The sequence below is a fragment of the Rhinolophus ferrumequinum genome, chromosome 6 (assembly GCF_004115265.2).
Source record: "Rhinolophus ferrumequinum isolate MPI-CBG mRhiFer1 chromosome 6, mRhiFer1_v1.p, whole genome shotgun sequence".
NCBI lineage: Eukaryota > Metazoa > Chordata > Mammalia > Chiroptera > Rhinolophidae > Rhinolophus > Rhinolophus ferrumequinum.
Window position 1 is genome coordinate 29,914,967 of NC_046289.1, and position 26,788 is coordinate 29,941,754.

Here is a 26,788-nt window from a genome sequence, read left to right on the forward strand (position 1 = left end):
TAAATTTTAGTCTATGCAGCAAAGATGCAGAACTTGAAGAAGGCCAACATATAGACACTGTTAGCCGGGGATTAAAAGCTGCCAACAACCTTCAATCATCATTACTTACAGTAAGCCCTGACGAGTACTGGGATGACCAGTGGGCCTGGGCTGTCTGAGTATACCACACGTACACTGTCATAGCGAGGGATCTGTTGCCCCCATCCGTTCTCCAGAGGCTGAAGGGTCCTTTGAAGTTTGATCTCCTCTGCTCAGTTGAAGCTAGGTAGACAATTTTGAAAAGCAGGAACTGCATTTTGGGATGAAGTACAATTTCAAAGGACCTGGACTGAACTCACGGGACAATGTAATGTCAGATTCTGACAACTTAGATTTGAAATAACTGACCAAAATTAGCCAGCAAAGATTCAATATTAAAAATACTCAGTACTGGCTAAGGTACTTGTGGGAGCTTCATGGTGCTGGTGAAAGTGAAAATTGGTACAGTTCTGGAAGCAATTAGACAATATACTGTATACCAATAACTTTAAAAATAAAGAAGATGAAAAATTTTGATAAATGTTGACTGGGTGATGTTTATGGGAGAGTTCATTATACTAGTCTCTCTATCTTTGGGTACAGTCAAAATTTTTCATAAAATTTCAAGACATGTTTATAGTATTTGGCTCAGGAATTCTGATTTTTAGTGATCCATTTTCTAAGGAAATATCATAAATGCTAAGACTAATGAACAGTCATTATAAAGTCGTGAAAAGTTGGAAACAATCTAAATTTCTCACCCCGGGAGAATGGATGAATAAATTATGATAAACCCATACAATGGATTGCAATGGAGCCATTAAAATCATATGTTAAAAGATATTTAATGAAAAGAGAAAATGATCAAAATACAATATAAAATAAAAAAAGAATGCAGAACAGAATAGTCTCTGTGTGTGTGTGTGTGTGTGTGTGTATGTGTGTGTGTGTGTGTGTGTTTAGAAAACTGGAAGAAAATACACTAAAATCAAGGTGTTTTCAGTGATTATATATTTTCCTCTACTTTTCAGATTTTCTCTAATGAGCATGTAGAACCTTAAAATTCAAAACTGTTTTCTTATAAAATCAGTAAGTGCTAATTAAAAAATAGGAAGTGCAAAGAAAAAGGAAGAAAATATTGAAACATCTATATTTAAAAAAATAATATAAAGTTAAAAACAGAACAAACAGAAGTCTTTCAAGTCGTTTGGAGATTGTTCTGACAATAAAGGTGATCTGTCTCAATCAGCATTGAAATCTAGAAGGGAAAAATTATGCTCCCCAGAGCAGTTATGCATTGAGTAAAGGACAGAGCGGATTGACAGATAATAACTTCAGGAGATGGGGAAGAAGAGAGATAGACTCAGGAACTGGGTGATAGGTAGAGTTTTGGAGGAGTTAGAACTGAAGGTGAATGTTTTGGAAAATAGCTGTCATCTGTGTGAAGCCACTGAGAGGGACAGCAGTAGGAAAAGGACTTAATCGATTCTTGCTCTGCATTCAGAATGCACTCTCCCCTTTGGGGTGCATCTTTCTCCACTCAAAAAATAAAAGAGTGAGGAGAGTTTTGTACTAATAATTACTTTGTGATTTACCAAATGTGTGTCTTCAAATATAAGAATAAGTTGAGAGTGCAGCCCAACACAATTTATTAGAGTTACACCCTCATCCCCAAATTTAAGACATTGGTTGTCCCAGATATGCAATTACATGCTCTAGAAATCTGACCAACTTTCTCACGTGACTTGAAAAACCCTAATGTAGTACGCTAGTGGTTGTCAACTATTTTTCTTTTGGTAATACAAAAGACAGATGACATTCGCATATGGAATATATTCCCATGATGCACCCAGGATTAAGAGACATTTCTCTAACTCCAATTCTTTCTCTCCAAATTAAAAAAGCAAGCGAGTGTAATGTTATTATAAAGAAACCTCACCTGTACTTTGATATGTATTTGAAAATGGTGATTCACAAACTTTGGCTGTTTTAACAGGCTCATCCCTTGGGTCCGGCAACTAGGGTAGCCACCCCAGGCCTCATACTTAGAGGCAGGGCCATGCGGTAGTGTTGCAACTTATTTCTCTTTTCTGAATGTAATTAAGTCACTTTCAAAAGTCCTGTCTATAATGGTCTCCCAAGAGGCTTATGGAAGTTGCTGACGGGGCAACCTCCTTTCAAGTGAGATTATTTGGGGCCAGCACGATTGCCAGGGTCCAACACCCATCTGGGAGTGGTCTTGCTCTTTAGTTTTTCTCAGAATCAAATAATCTCACTTGAAAGAAGGCTGCACTGTCTTTCATCTTTTTTTTTTTCTTTTAATGAGGGCACAGCTCACAGTGGCCCATGCGGGGATTGAACCGGCAACCTTGGTGTTATTAACACCACGCTCTAACCAACTGAGTTAATTGGCCACTGCAGTCTTTGGTCTTAAATAGGTCCTTTTTCCTTGAAATTAAAACTATGGGTCAGAGGAAAGTAAGACTGATGACTGATGATATTCGTACATGCATTCATTCTTTATTTATTTAAACATTTACTGTATGCAGGCACTGTTCTAGGCTGTAGGGATTCAGCCTTGAATGAAGACAGACAAGGCTGATCCCTACTTTCATGAGGCTCTCATTCTAGTGGGTAGAGACTGACATCAGACAGGAAAAAAAATCAGAAGCATTTGCTCCCTCATTCAAGTTATTTATTTAGTTAACATGTACTAAAAATACCTAACACGTGCTAGGCATTCTAGATGCTTTCACATAAATCATCTCATTTAATTTTTGCATGAACTCTGTACAAAAGTATATTATTACTTCCTTTTTATAAATGCATAAATGACAGTTTGTTGTAATAAAGAGAGGAAGCAATCAATTTGTGCAATACAGGAGATTGGTTAAGTAAATTATAGTAATCTGTACAATAGAATACTATATTATGCAGCTATTTTTTTATGCAGCTATTACAAAGTTCACCATGTGCTGAAAAGGAAAGCTGCCCAAGATATTGTGTTAACTTAAAAAAAAAAAAAAAAGGCAAGATGCAGTACAGGGTTTAAAATCAGCTCTTGTTGATTAAAAATAAAAAGAAATTCATACACCTATGTTTGTATGTGAATAGTATGTGAAAGACTACTTAATTCAATAGTAATCACTTATGGGAAAGGTGATGTAGGATCAGAGGAATAGTTACTTTTAATGGTGTATCCATCCTTGTGAAAGTCAGAAATGTTAACCACACACATTAATTACCTTTTCCAGTTAAAACTATTAATGTTTTTTAGAAGACTGTTGTTTGGCTTTCTGGGAACTTCAAGAATATGATTGGCTGTTCAAGGTCATGGGAATTTAGTTTCTAGGTCCTCAATGTAAAAATAAAGATAGGTAAATGTCACGTAAAGGAAAAAGATATTAACTTGTGTGCTTGCAGGTAAATGTTCAGCATGTGTGTGCCTGAGCACGTATGTGTGTGTATTGAAAGGCAGGTGGGGTTCTGACCCAAAAGTGAGGGGCCCAAGGTAAGTTGGATGATTTAGTAAAGGTGTTAATGTTTCAGTCATTGTATTCACAGTACCAAGTATAGTGCTTGGCACTAGTACGTAATTAGGGTTTGTTAAAAGCATGTGAGATTGTCTGAGGATGTTAGCAGTGAGAATGCAATGCAGGTGATTTGCACGAAGTTAAAGCAGTATCTGGGATTTATAATTTGATTTGATCATTCTGGCTGGATGAAAACACAAGAGAAAATGTTGTTCCAAATATATATTACTCAGTTCCTTCTTATCCCCAATAGAAAGCATAGCCCCTAAGTTTGCTGATTTGGAAAATCCTTATTTTTTTTGCAAGGACTGAATTTCCTTGCTTGCTATTTATCAGCATTCTGCTGACCAGTCTTTTTCCTTCTCCGTCCTTAGCCCCTTTTTTGTTTTTTCTTGTTAAAAGACCTATTTAAAAAAAAAAAAAAAAAGCAGTTCAGTAGCCCAACTACTTCAAAATCTCATTTCACTTCATTCATCATTTATTAATGGGCCTATTTTCTTTCCAGTGTTTCTTATCCCCCACATATATTTGAGGAAACTCTTTCTAAATCCCTGGGGCTATTATTACATCACTAGTTCTTTTTACCGCCTTAAAAAAAAAAAATCAGACTCTGGCTTTAATCACTCTCTATATTACTTCCCCCTCCCCTCTGCTTTTCTATTTCAAGTACTTTTTTTTTCTCTTCTAAATCCAGTACTCTGAAAAATCCCTAATGAATCCAAGCTAGATGTATTTTTGTTTAGAGAAATTTATCAGATGAATTATAATTTATTACTGCTTACCTCTAGGTTATTTAAGGATAGTCTAGTCTTAGCTCACAATTGCTTATATCTTCTATCATTAGGGTACAGAAAAATGCAGCTCATTTTGTGGGTATTTAACATTTCCCCCTAATTTTGACTTACTATAGGTTTCTTAATTTTTTAAAATAGGCTTATTTGGGACCCATTTTTAATCAACCCTGCCATCTAAACATTTCTCTCTTCTGTGTCTGATTCTAAGGGCCATTTTAATGTTCTTCTTTTGTATTCTCATATTCACTTGGTGCTATTGAATAGCAGACTCAAGAGAAGGAAAAACCCTTTACTATCAGAAGAATAGTGGAAAAAACATTAGGTTCAGAGTTGGGAATCCACTGTTAAGCTTTCTGTTTCATACTTTATTTCTTTTTCTCTCTTTCTTTTCTTTCTTTTTTTCTTTTTGATTCAAACTTTGCCTATTCCTCTTTCACCATCTAGAATCAATCATCTTTCCTCTCTTCTTATCTAATATTGAGAAAATGCATAAGAAATTTTGCAAAGCACTATGAATGCCTGTGAAAAAATGGCATTATGTAAATGTCCAGTATTATTATGCTGGAATTTTGCCATTATACTGTTTGCAAAAGAATAAGATTTAGAAGAATATTATCTCCTCTTGACCTCTAGTCCGAGGAGGTTCAGTTACCAAAACACAGGGAGAATGATTCTTACATGCTGGGCCCACAGCAAAGCTCCAAAGCACTAGATTTATGTCTTTTCTTTTAAACGTTGATTACTGTCATTATTATTATGTTTACCCTTTTGGGAGAGTCATGGCAATGGAGGGAATTGAGGGCAGGATGTGCTGCCTTTGCTTATTTTGCTTAGAGGAGAGAAAAGGCAACAAAGAAATGGGTCCTGGCTATAGTCCAAAAGTTCCAAATAGCTCAGTTTACACCTAAGAGGGGGGGGAAAATAAGGTTGTCTATTGCACATGAAATTTGGTTAAATATTGATACCGTGTATATAGGATATAAGGGTAGGTACTGCCCTCAGATCCACTAAAAGGTACAGTCTATCCTAGACATTCCTAGATATAAAGGAGATAGCATCCTACGTTGGACAATTTAAGGGCACAGAAAAGCCCAGTCAGCCTCAAAATACCTCTTGCTTTCTGGATGACAGAGTCTGAAATCTTCATTATGAGACCTTCTCCATTGAGTTGCATTTGCAGTCAACTATTCTATTTGGAGCCCCTATGTAAGTGACATAGGAGATTTTGTCTGTGTGAGTGAGTGCCGGGATTGTGTTTTGTGAAACCGAAGAATGGAAGCATGGACCAAGGAGAGGCAAGGAGTTGTAAAAAAGGATAGTTTATTAAAAAGCAAAGAAATGCAGCTCCCGAGCCAGAAGGAGGCTCCCGAATGGGATGCCCCTGACTGAGGCAAAAGTTCTTACTTTTTTTTTTTTTTTAAAGATTTTATTATAACTCCAAAAAGTTCTTACTTTTATCCCTTCCCTGGCCTAGGGAGGGGGAGCTGGTGCCTTTTAATGGAATTCATCTATCAGGTTTGTTCTGTTTGCCCACCCTGAAGGGATTAGCAAAATAACCCATTCCTATCTATCAGATCTGTTCCATTTGTCCCACAAAAGGAATTTTATGAGATAGTTTATTAACCTCAGGATGCTGTTACATTTTGTCCTGGAGTGAATGAGTTACTTCAGAACCTGGAGTTTCAGAATATGGCTGCCTTTTGTTTATTCCACCAGAGACCTTCCTGTCTGCCTAACAACATGCTGACTAACCTGTCTCATAAGGACTAGGTGCTTACGTTTAATGCAGCTAACAACTAACTTGCTGTAAGTATGCAAAGGATTGGGACTCAAATCTTCATAGAAAAAGATGACTTTTGGATGGGTGGGACTTAAAGGATGAATAGAGGTTCACAAACTTAAGTGCCTTGTACAGTTAACATAAATATATGAAGTAGACCAGATACAACATAACAGGTACTAAGCTGCTTGTGTTGCTGGGTAAGAATAATATGTTCTTCATTGTAGGCCCAATGAAGGTAAACAAAACATATCTAGGGCCCTATAGATATCCTAGGCCACCAATTTGAGACCCTGATTTGTATATATGGAGAAAGGATAGTGAGGCATTACAGATTGAAGGAGTAATATGAAAAAAAAATGTTACCAAGACTTGCATGTTATCTAAGAACTCTACTGGCATTGATTAATTTATCACAGGGATTGGCAATATTTTAGAAGCAAGGGCATAAGAAATGATCTCTATTCTTTTAAAGAAATAAAACTGGTATAGCATGATCTGGGAGCCTAGAGTGAGCAAAGGGCATCTTAATGGTTCAAGGATTCAGAAGTATTTCCCATAAATATTGCGCTATTTTTGCTAACACATTCTTTAAAATGCAGATGCCAAACAGAAAATTTTAAATCAGATTACCTTGTATAACCTAGCGGAGATTAACCTCAAAGAGAGGATAAAAAATTATATAGTGGGACACGGGGAAAGTTTAGAGGTTTAGGTGGAAGACAAAATCGTAGGTGGGTGTGAGAGCTCTGGCAGACTGAGGCAGTTGAGGAACCCTGCAGGCATGGGGGTGGGTACTGCAGGAGAGGGAGGAGGCAATCTTTGCCGACTGTGCAATTTTGCCTAGGGCAGCTAATTGCAGTGCCCAGAAAATTGCCTCTGGAAGCCTTGGGCAATATGCAGTAGGTTTTCCCTAATGCCTAGTTTATCAGGTTAAGTTGAAATTTGGTAGGGAGGAGAGGAGGGGAATGGAGCTGAAAGAATTCTTGAGATGAAGAAACCTTCAAAGGTCACCGACTTCTTCAACAAAGTGTCTCTAATGACAAAGAGGGAACTCAACCTTACAGGAATTGTACCTTAGCCCAAAAAGTAACCCACCACAAGTGGAAATATCTTTGGGTACAAAAGAGAAGTGGAAGAGAGCCTCTCTTTATAATTTTTTCTGGGATTGATTCTGGTATGAGGAATATATAAAGTAAAGGGAGGGACCTAACATTCATTGAGTCTCTGTTATATGCCTATACTTTGTACTGGATACATTATATTTCTCACTTAATTTGCATAGCAATTGTGGAACAAATTATCACCGTGATATAATACAGGATTAACAAATCATGAGATTAACAAATTTGCCTATGGATACTCAGCTGTAAGCGGAGAGTTAGAATTTGAATTCGGGGTGTCCAACAAGGCTACCCTATTTCTTTTCCACAGATATTTATTAAATGTCTACTATATGCAAGGTACCATGCTAAGTGCTTTAGGAATATAAACAAGGAGCTGATTCTCTTCTTGTTCTCAGAGTTTATAGTCTAAAGAAGGAAACCCTTAATGAATTAATTAATTGGTCATGTTAGCTTTCTATTTAACATCTCAATCTGATTTTTTAAAAAGTGGGAGAGATCACTCATAGCCACATAAATTGGAAGATGTTCTCTATACTTGATCTTAGCCAAAAGGCCGAGAAGCGATGGAAGATATTCTCAATGTCCATAAAACCTTTTAAAAAATTAGGTGAGGTGACGCATATGACCGAAACCCTTTTTACTAATCCTTTATAGCTTTGTATGGCGTATAGAACAATGTTCCCAAACTGTCCCAGGATATTAATAGGTTCAGCAAAAACAAAACAAAACCCAAAAACCTGGTGTTAGCAATATTTTCTTCAAAAGTGCATTTCAAAAATATACGTAAGAAAAGTACTAAGCACATTTCTGTTGCTTATTCTGCAAACGTCTGTCTTTAGGAACTGGTGGGCAATTCTAAAAGAAAACAAATCTGCACATGTCACCTGAAGGATAATCAACTTGTGCTCAATTTGTTAGTTAATGCAGAGTCAGAGTTGACCATCTTACCAACATAATACAAACATTAATGTATGGAAACATTCTATAACCTTCAGTCTATGTTATGCGTATGTGAGATACGGATAAAATTTTGATCATGTCTGATAGCAAGTACATATTTTTGAGACCACTTTTTGCTGTCTACTTTAATCCAGATGCTTGTATTTTATGAGCTCATGTTCATTTTTCATCACCACATTGTAATGAGATCAAACATGTTTTGGAAATGCTGATCTAGAACTTCCTGCCAAATTGGGACCATGCTCTGATTGCCTGTTTCCCAAAGAGTATGCTGGTCTTCTTGACTTGTTTTCCTACTTTTTTGCTACTTTTTGGTACTTCATTAGACAGAGCTACAGTGTCCAATGCACATAGATCTACAGTATTAAATGCATATACACTTAACATTTCCTTACACAGTTGATGACAAAAAATATATATATAACTGTTACCGGGAAAATGACATTGAAACAGCTCTTATCTTCTTGAAAGAAAGACTTCAATCAAGAGACAGAATTTTGTGCAAAGTAAAACAGCCAAAAATTTATTAGTAAAAGAAAGTATACTCCGAGACATGGGGCGGTCTAACCCAGGAGAGGCAAGCAGTCTCGCCTTATAGTGCAAGAAGGCTTTTATTTCTAAGGGTAGAATTGCCTCCCCTTCTCCCTTCTCTTCCCCTGAGGTGCCCAGTCCTCTGGTATTTAGCAATGCATTTCTTTGATTTAGGGGCATGTGTAAACACATCCCCTTGGTTTTGGGGGATATATTTTCACATCCCTTTGGGGTATGTGAAAACCTGGAGTCCTGAAGGGCGAGTAAGGTATTGGTGACAAACAAGGTATATGGATAAGCAGGATGTCTTCTCTTAACAATGCATTTCTTTGATTTAGGGGCATGGATAAACATATCCCCTTGGTTTTGGGGGACGTGTAAACCCGTCCTTTCGTCCTTTCGGGGTATGGAGTCCTGTTGGGCTAGTAGGGTATTGGTGACAAACAAGATGGGTTCCCCCTTCTCTGACTTTTAACAACTATCTCTTTGATTTAAAAGTAGGTGTAAACGTGGAGTCCTGCTGGGCAGCTGCCGGGGCCCTTGACCCAGGTAGAAGCTGAGGCAAGGGGCTTTCTCATCAGGGCGAATTTTCTCCTTCTCCTGCTCATTTCTGTCTGTCTACTTACCATATCTAACCATAATGGTTAAAATAGTAAATTTTATGTTATATGTATTTTACCACAATTTTTAAAAATGCAACAAGGGTGACAATGGTACATAAGTAAGAATATAAACTCTCACATTGCAAAAAATAATGTTTTGGTGTCATAGTCATATTACAATAATAAATAGTTACATTTTATTAGTGTGAGATAAAACATAAACGGGAGCTGAATGTCCCCTAGAATTTAAACAAGAAATATACTCATGACAATTTATGTAGAATTAAGTGAAAAGTTGGATCACAAATGAGGAAGTTGTTCATTGGTGTATTGTCAGTACTTGGCATCATGCTTGGCACATAGTATGTCTTCAGCAAATATTTGTTTAATGGATAACAAAATCATTTCAGCTCTGGAGCTCTTTCCTTAGTTGCCCGTTTAACCTATTTACTTCCTAGAGCAAGTTACATAACTTTTATTTAATGTTTTCCTGTTCCTGGTTCCCTTAGAACGTAATTGTGAACCAGTGTGATTATAAAACTATCAGTAAACTTCAGATAAAAATGATAATAATAATAAAATAATAAAAAAACAAACACACACACACACCTGTTGGGTAAAATAATATCTGGGTAAAATAATTGTTTAAAAATATTTTAGGAGGCTTTACTTAAAACATTTACATACCTTTATTACCATATTAGGATAAATCATATGAAATTGCCATTTTTTGTCAGTCAAAAATTGGCAATTTCATATGATTTGATCTTAGTTTATAAATTACTGGCTGCTTTATGCCTACAGTTTCAAGTGATGGAAAATTTGAAGCTTGGAAAAAACATACTTTAATGTTCATTAAAAAGGCTCTTCTTTTCTTCCAAATGCCAGGGACTGAAAAGTGACCTAAAAAATCAGAACAAATATTCTAGCACCTTCATTAAAATATGTGAAGCTGACACCTTTACTACTAACTTTTATGGTTAATCACAAATCTACCAGAAACTGTGGAATGACCTTCCGAATGTATTGTAAAAAGATTTAATGACCTGAAATATTGATTACCTTAACACATAGCAGTCTCTTCTTGGCTTTCTGAAGTTAAAACAAGCATTCTTGATTAATTATACTTAATAAGGATGGAAAAGTCGTGTATTTGATAATTAAGAATATAATAATAAAGTGGATCTATAATTTGTTTTTCAAAATAATGATAAAAGAAAGGAAAAATAACTTCAATCATTCACTATTTGAATAATTTTGAATCCCTGAATGATCATGATCACTTGAATGGCCTTGGGCAGAGCTATGACAGTGGCCGCAGAGGCATGGCAATGACCATGGGCAAAGTCCTACACAGCAAATATAATAACTCTTCGCTTCTGTGGTCATCCAGGACTTCTAACTACGGGTGGACACTCCACAAGAGAGACCTCAGGGGGGGAAAATACATCAAATCTGAGAGGTATAATGGGGAGCGTTAGAAAGGTGCACACCGCTATGCCCACCTTTTAGTTGCAACAAATATGTCCTCTTTCATCTCCCAGTCTTTGCTTAGCAAGAGAAGGGTTAGTTAGGCTGGCTTTACAAAAGAATGGCCAGTTAAGTAGACTTACTTGCTAGTAGACCATTTTAACGAAAATGGGAGGAGTGAGTGGATAATACACTACATTTGGTGACTGTTAAATCTTCCAGAAGTTTCTATGCTTATATTCACTTGTACATTAAACAAATAATATCACATAGTACATACTACATTGTAGACTGTTTTTTAAAAATTAAAAAATATATATAATGAACTTCACTCCCTGTCATTCATTATTTTTATGTAACATTCTTTTTAAGAGTGGCTTAAAATTCTATTGTGTGTGTGGTGCTCCACAATTTATCCAACCAATCCTCTACTGTTGTTCACTAAATTTTTTTGAACTCATTTCTTCAGTTTCATTAACAACACTGCAGCTAAATCTGAGCATAAATTCTTAATTCTTTTTTTTTTAAATCTAAAGCCCTCTATAGTCTATGTCTTGCCCTTAGTGTTTTTTTTTTGTTTTTTGTTTGTTTTATAAAGATTTTATTGGTGAAGGGGAACAGGACTTTATTGGGGGAACAGTGTGTACTTCCAGGCCTGTTTTCCAAGTCAAGTTGTTGTCCTTTCAATCTTAGTTGTGGAGGGTGCCGTTCAGCTTCAAGTTGTCCTTTTCAGTCTTAGTTGTGGAAGGCGCAGCTCAGCACCAGGTCCAGTTGCCGTTGCTAGTTGCAGGGGGCACAGCCCACCATCCCTTGCGGGAGTTGAACCGGCAACCTTGTGGTTGAGAGGATGCACTCCAACCAACTGAGCCATCCGGGAGCTCAGCGGCAGCTCAGCTCAAGGTGCCGTGTTCAATCTTAGTTGCAGGGGGCGGAGCCCACCATCCCTTGCGGGACTTGAGGAATTGAACTGGCAGCCTTGTGGTTGAGAGCCCACTGGCCCATGTGGGAATCGAACCGGCAGCCTTCGGAGTTAGGAGCGTGGAACTCTAACTGCCTGAGCCACCGGGCCGGCCCTTAATTCTTGTTTTATGATAAACTTAATAAAATCTAGAAGTGGAATTTCCTGGTTGACAATGGGGATTTTGAATGATTTCCTGGAGAAAACATTTAACTTCCAAAAGCAGAGATAAGGAAGAGATAAGAGGCAGTAGGGTAGACCCTTTCATCCTGGCGGACCTTCTGAATAGAGTCTAGTCTAGTCAGTTTATAAATATGGAACATATATTTGCCACCTCATCCTTAGACAATTATTTCAGATTAAGGCCAGAAAGACAGGCAGGGTGAGGAAACCATAAAATGGTTAACATTTTTTGAGTGTTTAATATGTGCCAGGCAGTACCCTCAGCATTTTCTGTGTATTATCTCACTTTATTCCAACCAAAACTGCAAGAGGTAGGTAAGGGATAGAGGTAATAGAAATTAAATAGCTTTCTTAGGATCTTACATCTAGTGCATGGCAGAGCACAGAGCCGTCTGTGCTTTTAACAATTGTGCATTGGTGCCTCTCGTCCAACACACCAGGCTACTTAATCTGAGAAGCTAGGAAAGACCCCAAATAAGAGTCTGCAGTACTTAGGGTATCTTTCTAAAATCTCCTAGTTTTCTCTTTTTCAAAAGTTTGCATTTTCTACCAATGCCACATTCTCTCTTGGTAGTAAATGCAATGATTATCACTTTAAATATTTTACTATTTGTCACTAATCATGGATAAGTCATTTAAAAATTAGACTATATTAATAATAAGGTATTGCATCAACTGTTGCTAAATTCTGATAATTGGTGTAAATAAATTATTTTTATGAGATTGTATTTGATCAGGACATTGCTGAATTCTCATTGAATATATTCTTTGTGTTCCAATTATCTTGAAAGTTAATCAGGGGTTCACCGACACAACTGGATGACTGTAGTAACTATCCTTTCTAGGAAGTGATGCTACACAGATTTTGATTTTGACATAGTACATAAAATTTTTTATTCTAAATAAATACCTCTCATGTATAAGTCAACATGTTTTGAATGAAACATGGTTTTCCATAACATTGTCTCTTCCTTTAAAATGGCTGAAGATATGCATATACATTTGAAACTGAAGAATAACTTAAAGCATACTTGAGTAAATAGTTGAGGATTATGTTTATATTCAGGTACAGTGAACAGCTGGAACAGATGTTTTTTACTCCTTCCTTCAAAATTCTCAGTTCCTTTTAAGTGCTAATGAGTAGTACAGTAAAGTTAAACGCATAGATCCTGGAGACAGATGGCACCGTTTTCAACCCCAGATCTGCCATTTACTAGCTGTGTGACCAGGGGAAAGTTCCTTAGTTTCTCTGTGCCTTAGTTTCTTTATCTGAATCTCCAAACCTACATCTCCAGATTGACTGCAATTCAGAACTGTAGATCTGTATATCCAATTGCTTACCTGATATATCAACTTGGCTGTTTAAAGGTATCTCAAACCTAACATCACCAAGCAGCTCCTGCCTCATTCCTGTTCTGCCCTGGCATACAAATGGCCGCTCTTTGCTCAAACTCCAAATCTAGGGATTTTCCATGATTCTTTTTTTTCCTTCATTTCCATACCTAATCAATTAATTAATCCCATCCCCTTTACCTCCAAAACATGTCTCAAATCTTCACACTTCTTTCATTTCCACCAGCACTGTCTTATCCAAGCCACTGTCATCTCATATCTGGGCTCTTACAATGGTTTCTTTACTGGTCTCCATTCTTCCACTCTTCTCTAAAATTCAATCTCCCTATAGCCAGAATGATTTTTTAAAAGCATATATCATATTAGTCACTCACTTACTCCAAATCCACCAGTGGCTTCTCATCACATTTAGAATAAAAGCCAAACTCCTGACTTTCAAATTCAGTGCTATATTGTGTTAAATAAATAGTCCCCCGACTCACCCACCACCAGTTCATGTCTACTTGGCACATCAGAATGGGACCTTATTTGGAAAAAGCGTTTTGCAGATGTAATTAAGTTAAGATGAGGGCCTACTGATTTGGGGTGTGCCCTAACTCCAATGACTGATGCCCTTATAAGAAGAGGAGAGGACAGAGAGAGAGAGGAGATGCAGATAAGGCCATGTGAAGACAAAGGCAAAGATTGGAGTGACATAGCTACAAGGCAAGGAACACCAGCAATTGCTGAAAAGAGCAGAAGCTAGGAAGAAGCAAAGAAAGGTTCTCCCCTAGAGCCTAGAGCCTTTGGAAGAAGTCGGTTGGTTCTGCTGACACCTTGATTTCAGACTTCTAGCTTCCAGAACTATGAGAGAATATAATTTATGTTGTTTCAAGCTATCAAGTTTATCATGTTTTGGAAGCCTTAGGAAACTAACACAGGAGCATTTATAACTTCCTAGCTTCACTATTGCCCTCCCCTTGCTCTCTACCCTCCATCCACACTGCTCACCCTTCTGCCCTTGGTGTTGGTTGACACCTTGCTGGTTCCCATCTCAGGGCTTTTCACTAGCTGTTCCCTCAACTTGGAGTGTTCCTCTCGTGATCTTTGCCTGGATCCTTCTTATCATTCAGATCTCAGCTTCAATGTTACTCAGTCAGATTCCTTCCTCAACCACCCATTCTAATGTAGCCTTCACAACATCACCCTATTTCAGTTGTCTGCGTTCCGTGTAATACAATTTGAGGTTTCTTATTCATGTATGTATTATGGAGTCTGTCACTACCTCCTCAATACACATACACATATACCACACTCATACATTCACTAAACTGTACTGTCCAATATATGTCTACTCGCCACCTATGGCTATTTAAATATACATTTAAAATAATCAATGTTAAATGAAATTAAAAATAATTATACTGTAGTTCCCAAACCACGTTAATTACAATTCAAGCTCTCAATAGCCACCGTAGCTAGAGGCTACCATAATGGACTGCATAGGTACAGAACATTTCTGCCATTGCAGAAAGTTCTCTTATACAAAGCTCCAGGAAAAGAGGAATCTTGTATTCCCAGCACTTTGAATTTCTGAGGTACATAATAGATGCCAAATAAATATTTTTTGAATGAAGAATGAATGCACTTTCAAGGAAAACATCCCCTAGCCTTGAAGTGAATGAGCTTTGTAAAAGTAAATGGCAACATTACGGCTAATGGAAAGTGCTAGGGCTTTCAAGGGAAGATAACTTCTGTTCTCCTTGCCTTTTCACATGGGCAGAGTCTCTATAACCACATCTGCCATTGATTATTCTTTTTGTTTGTGTGTGTTTTCTTTGTTAACCCAATAAACACTCAAAAACAGATCTGGCTGTAAAGAAGATTTCAACAATTTCTCTCATCTTGAGTGGTGATTTCTTTAGCTTATAAACAGAAACCTTTAGTAAGGATTTGTTGAGAAATGGAAGGGAGGGCAGATGGGAGTGTGGGTGGAATATTATCTTCTGTGCAGTATAGTATTTGCTTTAGATGTCTAAAAAGACAGTGTTATCAATCTCACATCTTTAGTAATAATTTCTCTGTGCTTTGATTAATGTGGGTGTAAAATGTGTCTGATGTAGCAGCATGTGTCTGAAACATTCTGAGACAAGAAGAGTAAAAAAGTGGTTTAATTTTAAATGTAAATTTTAAATAGGCTAGACTGGGATGAGATTATTTAATATAAGTGGTAGATACTATATTACTGCATTAGAAGAAAAAGCATGGAAATATATCTTTGTCAGACTTGTAGGACAAATAGAGCCCATATGTTTTTAAACCATTAAAACTTTGGCTGTCAATGTTCTATTCTGTTTTCAAATCACCACAATGAGGTGAAGATTAAAACTTGTGAGTGTCTGATACTGCACCTAGCACATAAAAAAAATTAATGTTGATTTCTCTACTCCAGCCCATTCCTCTGTTTCAATACCCAGATGTATATTAAAGTTCTTATAAGGAAGCTCTTTGATTAGCTAATGCAAAATTATTATTGATTAGCAATGGAGAATTTTTACTTTGGGAATACCTGTGATTGAAAAGCTAGGGACTGACAAGTAATATGAAGACCAGTTCAGAATGGGTGAACTTGAATAATGTTTATTAAAACTTACCCATTTTGTATTACAGAATCGACCACAGAATGGGGTTAGGTCACTGTGGAAACGTAATAATCATAAGTTGGTCTGTAACAGTATACAGAAGTTCCATGCACTATTACCTAATTAGACTATAGTATTTCTAAATCAAATTTTATGGCTTGAGAATCATTAATGTTTTTACATGCAATTTAAATGGAGGAAAACACAGGGAATAGATAGGATTTCTTTGCTGTAAAATAGAATAAAGAGGGGTGTGGGAAGGTGGGGAGAGGGAGGGAGAACAAAAAATTAGAAATGATGGGAGTATGTCTGGTTTCGGAAATAAAGAAAACAGAATCTTGAAAGGATTCAGAAAGTTCCATCCATCCTCTAACTCGGCAACACAGAGGGACATCTCAGCCCATGCCTTAGTGACAAAGCTCCTCTGGGGAGGAGGTTACCTCATCCCTACTGGGGTTCTGGTGAGAGGTAAGAAAGGAGCATGAGGGCTGCAGCACAATGATTCTTGGAATCTTGATGAATAGTGTCTTGGTTAAAGTGACACAATTTCATATCCACCAATGTAGGAAAGAGGGAAATCCTTTGGCCATGGACAAAAATGATGAAGAAACAAGAGTATGCTGTTTGAGGGTTTTCCTGCAGAGAACACATTTTCCACAAAGTGAGTGTCCTCTATTAGAGTCAATATTTCTTCAGAAAAAGCCCTCATATTTTTTGTTGCTTTGTGTGTTTTTCTGCTATGAATGAGACAAGAGGAGAAGACAGTGAGGAGAGCAGAGCCAGGGAGGAAGGGCAGGGAAAAAGAAAAAAAGGACAAAATATGGCAGTAAGGAACATTTTTGAGGATTCCAGATAGTCCTGGAAATCAAGATCCCTCAAGGACCTGATTATAAAAGGGCATCTGCTTAATACATACATATAATTAGATAGACGATAGGTAGGTAGATAGATAGATAGATAGATAGATAGATAGATAGATAGATAGATAGATAGATACACAGGCACAAAACATAACTTATAAAAATATAATCACTATAAAAATCACATGTCAGCCCATCCTGTGTGCAACCAAAAGAACTCCTTTCATTTCTCCTTTGAACAATTGAAGTGGGTCTGGATTTAAAAAAAAAAAAAAAAAAAGGACTGGTTGCTGGCAGAGGAGGGGGCTTGTAGGATGGAGATATATACAGAGGGGGGAACCAGAGGAGGACGGACAGAAGATGAATGCTTCTGCGTGAGATGCTGTCCAGCAGTTTCCTTAGATGCTCAAGACAGTTGCAGAACTGAACCTGTCTTGAACTGGCCCCATGGCTCCTCTCCTAGACTTGAAAATAGGTTGAATTGTGAGTAGAGACCACAGCCTCATAAGTTGCTTCTTCTTCCTTTTTTACCACTCCTCCAGTCTTTTTCTTTCCAAGCTCTCTTCAGACAGTGTACAGAGAGGGCAGTTACTATGGCAGTCTCATCTTTATTCTTTCTGTCTTTGACCTCCAGCTTCTCATCCTAGGAAAAGCTTTGAGGACCCCACAGGAATCACGGCCCTATTTCACCTCTACCAGACACTCATCGTGCCTGGAAATTGAAGGAAAGAAAAGGATTAATGATACTATTTTTCTGGGTTTCTTTTTAACTCAACCCTGAACCAAAAGGTAGCTAGAAAGACAATGAAGAAATAAAAGTTGGGCCAATAAACAATTGTTCTATTTTTGCGAAAATCTTTCCATGACAAATCTCAAATTGGACAAAGTAGGATTAGTGCTTTATATTGCATAAGCCATCTGTCACTGCAGGTTCAGTAAACCACATAACAAATCTAAAATCGCTAAGTGATATGTTATCCTATAAATGATAAGAGCAAAATCTGTGATTTAGGTGTTACAGAATTTGGAAATATGGGGTTTAAAGGAGCCAGTCTCCTGATGGTCCAGCTGCTGCACCCTAAAATCTACTCAATATGCCATTACCAGATGACTCTCCCTTAAATCTCTTTAATCACATGAGTTCCTTACTATACAAATTTTATCTTCTTCCTATTTCAAATATTTTCTTTCTTCCTACACACTTTCTTCTAAATTGACATTCCTGCACATTTTAAATTAGGCTTTAAAGTCCACCATCATCTGTCTATAAGACCTCTATTTCAGTAAAAGCCTATGCCCATAAATATACCATGATTAGCGTGTTCTTTTCCTTGCCTCCTTTGGATTTGATCCCTTTCCTCTGGCATGTGCTGTTTTCTATCCAACTTCACTTACTCCTGAACAGTTCAACATCTTGGCTCAGTTCAAATCCTTTAATTTCAATTCAGCTTAATTGATACCTCTCTCCTCCAACCTTCTATAGCTTTTAGCAGACCACACAGTGTACCTTTTGATCATATACACTTGCTCACTCTTAAATAACATAACATGTGAAAGAGCCTTATAGTCTAAAAAGCATAACACCTTCTGGGACATCATTTATTAATTCCCTTCTTTATTATTATTGCATGTTAATTATTTTTTCTCCAACAAGATTGGCCGCTAATGAAGAAAGTGATCATTTTGTTTCTTTCTCGATGTCCCCCACAGGGCCTGGCACAATGAAGGGCACTCAGTGGATAATCAATAGATACTTACTGACTGAATGATTGATTGACAAATGCACTTTGTATTTGGATTCAAGTTCATAAGCCCTTGAGGATATCCTGGTTTTCCTCCAAGTGATGTGAATTTGACCTCTACCACATAGTGGAAAATTCACTACTCTTTTGCAGATGAAAAAGTTGAAATACAGAGAGAATTTAAAAACTCCCATAGGGCATTCATGATAGCTATTAATACAAGCTAGAATGAGAGGCCAGGCATCCTGACGGCTAGTCCATTGAATCTGGAATCACTGAATTGTACTTTTTTCTAACATGGGTAGCTTTTGTCCAACTGTTAATCTCTGATGCATAAATTATAGTGCATTGCTGTATAACTGCTTTTCTTTCTTGTTTTATTTGTTTATTTTTGAGTGACTCTTACAGGTAAAAATGTACCTAATTATTTATCATGCTGGTTGCTTAAAACATTTTTTTTTCATTGTGGTATAATTGACATATAACATTACATTAGTTTCAGGTGTACAACTTAGTGATTCAATATATGTATGTATTGTGAAATGATCATCAGAATAAATCTCAACGTTCGTCACCATACATAGTTACAAAATTTTTTTTTTTTTCTGTGATGGTAACTTTTAAGATTTACCATGGTGGTTGCCTCTGGTTTCTTTGTTGGCCTTTGAACGTTAGGAACTGTGACTTACATGCCCTTACTTACATTTTTGGTGTCTAGCACAGTACCTGACACCTGATAGATGCTTAATAAATATTTGTTGAATGGATGAATAGGATAAGAAAAAAACGATCTTTGTAGAGTACTGAGCAACATGCCTAAATCCTCTTTATAGCACTGAGGGGAGTTAAACTTATAAATAATCTTATTTCATTCACAACAATCTATACTGTCAAATTATAATTTCTGGCCACGTTATTGTCCTTTAGGGATTACTTAAGAAATTGAACCTATCATAACACTGTTCTTCGTTTGATTCCTAAACTATAGGTTAACCTAGGCTTATTTTCCAATGCACAAATAAGAGTATAACACCTACATATTTAAGGAAAAAAAATATCTTCTCCCAACTGAAATAAGAGGTAATTTAAGGAGACAGAATTATTGGTCCCAAGTAAGCAAAAAGCATTTTTAGTCCTGACTCATCTAAGCCGTATGGATTTCATAACTGATGATTAGCTTCTCTTAATCAGTTGAACATCCATTTAAGGGACAAATTGATTAGCTTCTTGCATAATTAACAGAACATTAAGTACCATCACTTTGAGTTGAAAAAACTGTTTTGATTAACAGCAAATATGCACAGTTTAACATTAAGACATTAAATGGTGTTATCTCAAATCATTAGTAGTTTTTTTTCCTTTCAAAATGTTAAGGAGGAGTTTGCAGCTAACTCAGTGACCAATGTTTGCAATTCTCAAAGCATTTTCATTTTTTTCTGGCTGGAATTGAATTTAAGTTACCTTTTCCACAGAGAATGAGAGTATAATGTAATGTATAAATAATAACCACACTAGTATGTGATCAAACTCTCAATTTGTACTAAATCTTTCCTTAGTGAAATGGCAAATAGTACCGTCCCAAAGCATAGAACAAGGAAAATAATGAAATATTAAACGTTTACAAATCATTTCATAAAAACTGGTGAGGATTGGAGAAGGGTTGACAAGAATGTTAATATGAAGAGAATGATTATTAAAGGTGTCAGGATCCATGCAGGACATGATTCATGAGCCTGTGGAAATGACAGAGTTGGACAATGTGGAAATATGAAAGAGTAGAAGCAAATAAGACATTAACAAATTAAATATATGAAAAACTCTTCCTGCTGAAGCCAGGTCCAAGGAGATATTCAAATGGGAAGAACAACTGGGGAATGGATCTTACAGTCCACAGGGGGTCAGCAAAGTTGTTTAAAGATGTGATTTGTCAGTAGTCTACAGAAAATTGCATTAAATTACAGAAATGCACAATTAAAACTAAACATGAAGTTAGGCTTGCACCATCCTGAGCCAGATGGTAGTCGATTCTGACTATACCTTGGGCACTGAGGACCTAATTAGCCTTCTCAAGGAGGTGTGCAAGCGTCAGTCTATTCTCCAGTTAGTGCTGAATGGGACAGGTTAATGGAGACACTGGAATATTTGAAATTGATAAGGCCGGAGGCAAATTTCAAACACTATTTGCAGATGTTTAGGAGGTTAGTGAACATGCAGAAAATTCAGTTTAGTCCCGTTTCTGAAAGTCTGCATCGGCTAAATGTCTTCTGAATTCATCTCAAATCACCATTCCCAGTAGGGATTAATTAAAAAGCGGACCCTCTTGTAGTGTTCCATCAATAGAATACCAAACAATGAATCTAAAATTGCCATGTTATTTCAATATTATTACATTCTATCAGTTCACTAAGGGATGTTTGTGACAATGTAAATGTTGCCTGAATGGTAGCAGAGACCACACAGTTGCTGAGAAACGGTCAACATGAGCTCTAGACCAGCCTCTCAAACAGTATTTGTGCCTTGCAAGTTGAAAATACAGAGTCCCAGGATCGTCCTCGGTGATTCTGATTCAGTAAGTTTGGGGTGGGATCTGGGAAACTGCACTTTTAACAAGTACTGGTAACAGATCCATGGACCACCCTTTGAGAATCACACAGAAGCCAAGAGTTCCTTGAGGGTAAGGACCATTATTTATTTTTTATAATTGACCTAATGTGATGATGCTTGACAATAGTTAATAATGACTTGTTGAGTGAATAAATAAATGCGTGATTATTTCTCACTCTGGCTTATTCTCACCTAATATCAAATATTTTCAGGTTGCACAACGCTTGCCTCAAAGTTCGAGTCTTAAATTCTTCATCCTTAATGACAAAATCATGTCTTGTCATTGGGGTTCCTGTGCATTCATTCATTTAACATTCAAAAAATGTATTCACTGAGCTCGCACTATATACCGGGGCTGTTCTAAACACTTGGGATAGATCAATGTAATAGAAAAAGACTGCTCCCTCATGGCGCTTACATTCTAGAAGTTTGCATGTATCCTACTTTTAAAACCTACTCGGGGGTTTTAAAATTATTTTCTGGGATTGTATAATTATATGCTATAAGTTCTTCACATCAAAGAGTTTCTTATGGAGTCTGGAATTAAGTGAAAAATTCATTTCGGCAACTTTCAAAGCTCACTGAGGAGAGAGAGATTGGCTTAAAGCACCAGGGAGTTTTATTTTTGCACATAAATATTTATGTGTGTAAAAGGGTGTGTGGTTAATTATAAGTGAAGGGAGGAGAATGACAGATGCTTAGATCCTCTGTCCCCACGGAGAGACAGACCTTGCTTGTCGGAGTGTAGTGGCACATCGTGTGGTTTGTGTACTGAATCACTGATTTAAATATTGCAGCAGCTGGAGTGCAAAGTATATCAGCAAATACTACAGGAGGAGGAGCGCGTGTGTCTTGAATACAAAGTGAGAATGGAATAGGTTTTCACAGTCACATTGAGCAAGGGCTGTGGACGGCCCTCTCCTTCTCATATTTTAGTTTCAAAGGAGCTTTGGAAAAGGGTGACTGGACAGTCCAGGGACACAGGCAGACAAATGTGTTGGGGGCCTGGTGTTGCTTCCTAAATCCTAAATTTGTATTCCCTGCAGAAAGAGAAAGAGAGAGAGGGAAATTCTCATCCTGCCAGGAAAAATCTATTCAGAGAATTCATCTCCATAATGAAAGCACTAAACCAAACAAGTAGGAATATGGTCCCTACTTCAGTGCTCATGGGGAAAATGAGAAGGAAAAACTAGTTTTCTGTAGCAGCTTTCATCTTATTGCATCTACTTTTGGTCTATTATGAAGTCCAAAGTCCTTTCTCAATTTTCCTTTAATATATCGTATCTATTAGGGCTCGCTCGTTTACACAGACCACGCTTTACCTCATTTATTGTTTTCTCCCTAATTTACAGATTAGGAATCTGACGTGCAGAGTTCAAAGGATGTGGCACAATGATCAGTCATTTAACAAGTAGGAGTGAAGACAAAACCGTGTTCCCTGATTACAGAATCTGTCTCCACCATCATGCTGCTGCTTCTTCCTCTCATTCCTTCTTTTTTGTGGTTGTCATTTTCTCTCTTTCCTCTTTAAAATTCCCCAAGTTAGAAATGACAGAAAAGGTAGAGGAGTAAGTATTGAGGGTGGGAGGTGAAGAAAATGGTTAATGTTGATGGATAGAAATTGTCTACTTACAGATAAGGTGTAGAAAAGGAGTAGGAAAAAATAAAGAGCAGCTTTAGAAGTATGAATTCAAACAGTAAATGAACAGATACATCTCATACCTGAAACAAATAGCTAAAAAGGTTAACTTGTTTTCTCAGTATTCTAGATCTCTATGCTATCGCCTGTACTGAAGATGTCACACCATCTGGTAAACTTCTTGGGGAGGTTACCTGACTAAAAGCATCCCTCCAAAGTTCCATGGTATCACAAGAAGAGCCACATCAATCTCAACCTTAACTGTCAGAGACGATCATCAGAAATTATGGTCCAGGGTCATTTGATATGTTAATTCCTTGTGAGTCTGAGTCACCGCTCACCATCCACGTTGATGCCAGTGAGTTTGTAGTGTCGTGTGGAAACAGCAGGGAGCAGTGAGCTGGACTCCATTCTGCCTCATCAGCCAGATGGTTGGCTGTATCAAAGCCAGTAATGCTGATGTCAGAGGCGAGAGAACACAGCTGGATTTTCAGGTTCAAGGGGAAAAAGGGAATCTATAATGCTACAAGTTTGGGAGGAAATTGCCTTTGGACTGGTGGATAGAGCCAACTAGAACTGATGGAGAGTTTTTAATGTTAAGTCCTACAGCAACATTTCTGTGTAATTGCTTTTTGGGCCATGGTAGGATTTGAATCCTCTTTATCTCACACCTGCTAACAGGCCTACTGGTGCCAGTCAGCTCGTTATTGTGTACCCGATCCAAGGGAGATTTTAGCACTGACATATTAGACTCCCAGCAACTTCTGTGTCATATTATCCCTGGGATTTCTGGTGACTAGCTTGAAACCAAAATGTACAAGGATGGAAAACAGCTTAGAACACCAGCTCCTAAGAACTTGGTGAAGATTCTATTTTTATGAGTATATCAGTATAATTTTGCACTTTGACTAGGATGTGAGAAAGGTAATACATGCTTTTCTTCCTGGCTTGGTCATGCTAGGGCTAGCAGGAAATCGAACTGCAGGCACATGGGGCATGGGAGGAGGGACAGGGCTCTTCCCCTACTAGGTTGTACACAATGTAGGAAACTTGGAGAAAGGGCCTCAGTCTTTATTCAATTGGAGTTGCTGCAAAGATGTTCATTGTCCAAGCCCATCTGGCCCATTTGAATATGAACACTCCCTTGCATCAAACTTGGTCATGGTTCCAAAGGTCATGGTATTGGGTATCTATGTGTTGTCACATCAGAGGTCTGACCATTCCTGTACCACAGCAAAGGAGAAGTCCAAGTCTTCTATCTATCCCTGATGTACACAATACCTTCGTCCCCCTCCAAAAACCTCCCACGCTACAGGAATCCTTCTCATTCTCCAGAGTTCAGGCCATTTATCCCTGTTTTCCTAGTACCAGCTTCTTCCCGAATAAAGAGCTAGGTGTGAGGTTGGGGGGTGGGAAGGGAGTTGCTTTCAGAGTCTCTTCTGAAACACAAAGAAGCTGCTAAAATAATTCCTACAAAGCAAGGAGGGCTGATCACAGTGGCATGATTATTCTTCTTGGAAGGGAGGTAGGATGAGGAAAATTTCCCTTTCATTCTCTGTATTCTCCCACTGCAGCAAGAACAAGGTAAAATTAATATTTCAATGAATCATCCTGCAACAGAGAAGTAGGTGACTTGTAGGTTACTGAGGTTCATTGAATCCTTGTGAGATATGCACACTCTATTCACAATTGAAACAAATTTGGGAATGTAGGACCAGAGAATGATTGAGCAATGATTTTCAGATGAGTGCTTGGTCCACGAAGATTCAGGCAATACTTCATTGGGGCAATAATTATAGCATTTGGTGTCAAGAGAGTAACAAATCCAAAAAGAGAGAGCTATTCAAACCTAAATGTGCAGGAATAATAAATAGTATTTTGTTGTCGGAGTGCCCACATGTGTGTGCATAAAATACTTAAGCAGTAACTCCTCTGTGATGCTGCAAAATGACAGTTTCTCCCATGGTTGCTACAGCAAAAGGGGTGCTGTGAATTTTAACCCATAGGAATTAATCTATGTAAATGACTTCTGGGTAGCTGGGAAGATTTTTTTCAAAAAGCACTCAGCCCAGAAGTTGCTCTTTTCTTGCCAACATTCTGCGTGATTTATACAACTGTTCCACTGAAGAGTGCAGAGAGAAGGAATTTTGCAGCAGAACGTGACTGTAGAACTGGAGGCAAGAGATGTCCCCTGAAGTTGTAATGATTGCACAGAAACAGAGTGAAAGGATCAGCTGATCCAAGACAAATGTATCTACTTTAGCTCTAACAATATAGTGATGAGATAATTAACAGATAACACCTGTTACCTGGTTCTTATTACAGTCTATTATTTGTAAATAATAACTACTACACACTTGTATTTATAATATATTACAATTAAATAAAGAAAAAATAACTAACATTTATTGAACAGTTATAATTTTGTTAAGTGTCTATGATAGATTACAAAAATGGCCACAAACTCGCCCCTTCTCTATATTCACATCTCTGATGGTGCCTTCCTTCACTGACGCTGGGCTATGCCATATGGCTTGTATTGGTAAATGGGAAAATAGAAAATGTGACTGAGGCAGAGACTTGAAAAATACTTGAGCGATGAAGCTTGGACTGTTGCTGCTCTTAGAACCCTGAACAGTCATGTGAATAGGCCAAGGCTACCATGTGGGAGGGTAAGGGACATGTTGTCCATTTACCCCCTCATCAGAGCCAACAATGAGCTGAACCCTAGAAAAAGGGCCAACTAACTGATTGGCAACTGACTGTAGATGCATGAGTAAGCTATATTGATACCAGAGAAACTGCCCAAAGAAACCCAGTCAAAATTGTGACCTACCAAACTGCGAGCTAAATAAACGGTTGTTTTAAGCCACTAAGTTTCAGAGTATTTTGTTATCCAAGTTTGTTATGCAGCAATAGATAATATAATGCCTCACACACATATGGCTCACTTACTGTTCACAACGACCCTATAAAATAAGAAGTATTATCACTTTCATTTTACAGATGGGAAAGCAGAGGCAAAAAGGGAATGGACCATGGACCACTCTCATACAGCTTGTGAATGGCAGCACCAAGACTGAAGCAACCTGATTCTGGAGTCTATGCTCTGAACTGCTATGCATGACAAACAGTAAATTATGCTTTACCTAACTGTTTATTAACCAAGAAAACAAAACAAAGCACTTGTCTTCAAAAAGCAGTCCAATTATTTTCAATTAATCCTTTCATTTATCTCTAAAATGTCTTGTATTAAAAAGAACCCATCAGGGAACTTCTGGCCATGATGGAGTAAGGAAGGACCATATTTACTCATCTTCTTTAAACAACTGTAAAACTGGACAAAATAGATGCATTAATGAGTTTCAGACATTGGACAACAGGCCCAGGATGGTGATCCCTGAGACAAGGAAAACAAATGAGGTGAGTCCTACAATTATAATACCTTATTGTCTGGATAGGCTTTCCAGATTGTAGCACAGGGGAGGGGAACCCAGAGACTATCAGTCCTCCTAAATTGAGGAGACAGAGTTTGAAGTTTAGGCAGACCAAGTGGCTGGAATCTTCTAGGAAAAATATGGGAAGGTGAAAACTTCACAGAAAGAGCTTTTTGCATATCTGTAGAAGGAATTCCTTGAGTCTTTGGCTGAGTAATTATCTGCTATGCATGTGAGAAAATTACCTGAGGTCATGGAAAGAACCAAGGAAAGGAGTAGGTAGATTTCATAGGGCTGGGAATAGCTGGTGTTCTCACTAGCCAGAGTGGTGAGACTTCTTAATATAAATGGCCTACATCTACCAAAAATTACCGAACATCCAAAGAAGCAGGAAAATACTATCCATAATTATGGAAAAAAATCAATAGAAGCATATCCAGAAATGACAGAGATCATGGAATTTTCTGACAGAGACATAAAAACACCTCCATCCATTTGTTTGAGAAGGAAGAGGAAAGCATAAAAATGATGAAGACAAAAAGGAAAAATAATTTTAAAAATCCCAGTTGCACTTCT

The 26,788-nt window shown here is 37.6% G+C and overlaps 1 long non-coding RNA gene across 1 annotated transcript in view; it reads left to right on the plus strand.

The window, feature by feature from the left end:
- LOC117023018 (uncharacterized) overlaps positions 1-25,901 on the plus strand; it is a 56,391-nt gene extending 30,490 nt beyond the window's left edge. Inside the window, exon 3 of the long non-coding RNA XR_004423161.1 lies at positions 25,782-25,901. This is a non-coding gene — a long non-coding RNA (uncharacterized LOC117023018). The remainder of the gene's footprint in view (positions 1-25,781) is intronic.
- Positions 25,902-26,788: the final 887 nt, after the last annotated feature.